Source organism: Rhinopithecus bieti, unplaced genomic scaffold (assembly GCF_001698545.2).
Source record: "Rhinopithecus bieti isolate Rb0 unplaced genomic scaffold, ASM169854v2 scaffold_28016, whole genome shotgun sequence".
Classification (NCBI taxonomy): Eukaryota; Metazoa; Chordata; class Mammalia; order Primates; family Cercopithecidae; genus Rhinopithecus; species Rhinopithecus bieti.
Window position 1 is genome coordinate 1,691,342 of NW_016813202.1, and position 4,322 is coordinate 1,695,663.

The window sequence follows — 4,322 nt, forward strand, 5'->3', positions numbered from 1 at the left end:
AGAGAAAAAAAGAGAAAAAAAAAAAAAAAAAAAAAAAGGAAAGAGAAAAGAAAAGTCACAAAATTGGTTTCATTCTCTTCCTTTTCCCCCAACCTATGTTTTGTTTTGTTGTTGTTATTTGAGATGGAGTCTCGCTCGGTCACCCAATCTCTGCTCGCTACAACCTCTGCCTTTTGGGTTCCAGTGATTCTCATGCTTCAGCCTCCCAAGTAACTGGGACCAGACGTGTCTGCCACCACGCCCGACTAACTTGTTGTAATTTTAGAGGAGATGAGGTCTCAAACTCCTGACCTTAGGTGATGCGCCCGCCTCGGCCTCCCAACGTGCTGGGATTACAGGCGTGAGCCACCGCGTCTGGCCTCTGCTTTGTTGTGTTAGTTTTCTTTATCGACTTCATCACAATTTAAGATGGTTTTGGTTTTAATCTACCTTCCCCCGCACCCGACCAATTATCTCATTCTTAAAGAAGTCTCTGAACCAAAAAGTTTACAACTATTTCTCTCCTTTAATATTTTTGGACCATCCCGGCTAACATAGTGAAACCCAGTCTCTACTAAAATTACAAAATATTAGCCAGGCGTTGCAGCGGTCACCTGTGGTCCCAGCTACTCGGGAGGCTGAGGCAGGAGAATGGTGTGAACCCAGGAGGTGGAGCTTGCAGTGAGTCAAGATCGCTCCACTGTGCTCCAGCCTGGGTGACAGAGTGAGATTCTGTCTCAAAAAATAAAATAAAATAAAATAAATGAAGATATTCATAACTGTTCAATCTATGTAGTGGTTTATTGAGGCTCCTTGTATATACTATTTTTCTATTGCTTAGCATGCTTTAACATGTTCATTAAAACATGTCTTTTAATGAGGAAAAGTTTATGTATTAGATTTTCATCTCAGTGAATGTAGACTCTCATTTTAAAAGTTTTTATTTGGGGCCGGGTGCCGTGGCTCATGCCTGTAATCTCAGCATTTTAGGAGGCTGTATTAGTTTTCTTTATCCACTTCATCACAGTTTAAGATGGTTTTGGTTTTCATTTACCTTCCCCAACACCCAGCCAATTTTCCCATTCTTAAAGGAGTCTCTGAACCAAAAAGTTAACAATTTCTCTCCTTTAATATTTTTGGACCATCTGGTGATCGGGTGGATCACCAGAGGTCAGGAGTTTGAGACCACCCTGGCCAACAAGGTGAAACCCCATCTCTACTAAAAACACAAAAATTAGCCAGGTGTGGTGGTGCGAACCTGTAATTCCAGCTACTTGGGAGGCTGAGGTGGGAGAATCACTTGAACCCGAGAGGTGGAGGTTGCAATGAACTGAGATCATACCACTGCACTCCAGCCTGGGGGACAAAGTAAGGCTGTCTCAAAACAAACAAACAAAAAGCAAGTTTTCATTTAGGAGAGACACAGATTCCTGAGAAATAGGGTCAATGTTCCCTGATCTCATCTAAAAAATAAACTCAGGGCTGGACGCAGTGGCTCACGCCTGTAAACTCAGCACTTTGGGAGGCCAAGGCAGGTGCATAACCTGAGGTCACAAATTCAAGACCAGCATGGCCAAAGTGGTGAAACCTCGTCTCTACTAAAAATTAAAAAATTAGGGCTGGGTGTGGTGGCTCATGCCTGTAATCCCAGCACTTTGGGAGGCCGAGGTGGATGGATCACAAGGTCAGGAGTTCGAGACCAGCCTGGCCAAGATGGTGAAACCCCGTCTCCACTAAAAATACAAAAATTAGTCGGGTGCAGTGGTGGGCACCTGTAATCCCAGCACTCAGGAGACTGAGACAGGAGAATCGCTTGAACCCAGAAGGCGGAGATTGCAGTGAGCTGAGATCACACCACTGCACTCTAGCCTGTGTGACAGAGCAAGACTCCATCTCAAAAAAAAAAAAAAAAAAAAGTTAAAAAATTAACTGGGCATGGTGGCAGGCACCTGTAATCCCAGCTACTTGGGAGACTGAGGCAGAAGAATCTCTTGAAGCGAGGAGACAGAGGTTTCAGTGAGCCAAGATCTTGCCATTGCATAGCAGCCTGGGCAACAAGAGCAAAATCTGTCTCAAAATAAATAAACAAACAAAATGAAAAAAAAAAACCTCAGAAAAATGATTCATACCCTCAGTATCTGATGTTCAATTAAAATTAATACTAACTTTTTTATAGAAAGAAATATTTAATGAAATCTAAGAGTTTTATGTTACTTATTGCAGGTTGTTGTTTGAAGACCAAATGAAAGACTACTAGAGATCAAATGCTCCAGTTCCCCACCTCCAAAAATCAGCGATCCTCCTTCTCTTTAATTCACTTACTCCATAAAGAGCAGCTAGTATTTTCTTTTTCTTTTTTCTTTCTTTTCTTTTTTTTTTCTTTTTCCTTTTTTTTTTTTTGAGATGGAGTTTCACTCTTGTTGCCCAGGCTGAAGTGCAATGGCGCAATCTCGACTCACCTCAACCTCTGCCTCCTGGGTTCAAGTGATTCTCCTGCCTCAGCCTCCCAAGTAGCTAAAACTATAGGCATGTGCCACCCACGCCCGGCTAATTTTGTATTTTTTAGTAGAGACAGGATTTCACCATGTTGGCCAGGCTGGTCTCAAACTCTTGACCTCAGGTGATCTGCCCACCTCGGCCTCCCAAAGTGCTGGGATTATAGGCGTCAGCCACCGCACCCATCGTAACTAGTATTTTCACCATGCCGGGGGGGAACAAGATCACTGGAGGGTCTCACATCAACAATGAAATTCCCTGATCAGGAAGTAACATATGTCACTTCTGCTTACCATACAACGACCAGAACTAGTCACATGATCTCATCCAGCCTAGTGCTAAGAAACACAATCCTACATGGGTGTGGTGGCTCATACTTGCAATCTCAGCCCTTTGGGAGGCTTAGGCAGAGGATCACTTGAGGCCGGTAGTTTGATACCAGCCTAGGTAATATATGGAGACCCTGTCTGTACAAGATAAAAAAAAAAAAAAATTAGGTGCGGTGGTGCAAGCCTGTGGTCCTAGCTACTCTGGAGGCTGAGGTGGAAGGATTGCTAGAGCCCAGGAGTTCAAGGCTGCAGTGAGCTCTGATTGCAACACAGTGCTCCAGCCTCAGCTGAACTTCTCTTTTGTAAAACTGATTACTGACTTCTCTTTTATTTCATGCGCCTAAAATCTCTTGGCCCAGCAGTTTCTGCCATTCACGTGATTTCAGTGGAAAATGTGTGCCTATGTGAGAAATTTGGGGATGGGGCAGGGGATGAAGGTAGTCTTAAAATGAAACAGGATGATGTAACAGCTGCCTGACTTGGTGTCTAGTCACACCCCTTCATCTCTTCTATTTTAAAAAATATATGTATATTATTAAGATAAAAGAGGCCAGGCACAGTGGCTCACGCCTGTAATCCCAGCACTTTGGGAGGCCACGGTGGGTGGATCACCTGAGGTCAGGAGTTCAAGACCAGCCTGGCCAACATGGTGAAGCCCCTTCTCTACTAAAACAAAAAAATTACCCGTGGCACATGCCTGTGATCCCAGCTACTCGGGAGGCTGAGGCAGGGGAATTGCATCCAGGAGGTGGAGGTTGCAGTGAGCCGAAATCGTGCCATTGCACTCCAGCCTGGGTGACAAGAGCAAGACTGCATCTCAAAAAAAAAAAAAAAAAAAAAACCGGTAAAAGAAATTAAGAATATTAAATACTCTTAATTAAGTGCTCCTAATTTACTATTAAGTACTAGAGAGTATTTAATAAGCCAAAAGGAAGACAATAAAATTTCCCAGAATCCCACCAGTCAGTATAATTTAGTGATTTATTCATTCAACTATTACTTGAATGTCTACTCTGCAGGAGGCGCCGTGCAGGCTGTTAGGCACCTGATTGCAAACAAGAGTCCATGACCTGATATGCTCTATCATTTAAAGCAGGAGTCAGCAAATGATGACCCATTGGCCAAATCCTACCCACCAAAAGAGGTGGTAAATATAATGGCTGCTTTTTACACTATAATGACACAATTGAGTAGTTACAACAGAGACCACATGGACCCAAAATCCTAAAATATTTACCAGTGCACTCAAGCCTGGGTGACAGAGGGCGACTACTTCTCAAATGTCACCTGAGGTCAGGAGTTCGAGACCAGCCTGGCTAACATGGTGAAACCCCGTCTCTACTAAAATAATACAAAAATTAGCTGGGCTTGGTGGCACAAACCTGTAATCCTAGCTTCTCAGGAGGCTGAGGCAGGAGAATCATGAACCTGGGAGGCAGAGGTTTCAGTGAGCTGAGATTGTGCCACTGCACTCCAGCCTGGATGACAGAGTGAGATTCTGTCTCAAAAAAAAAAAAA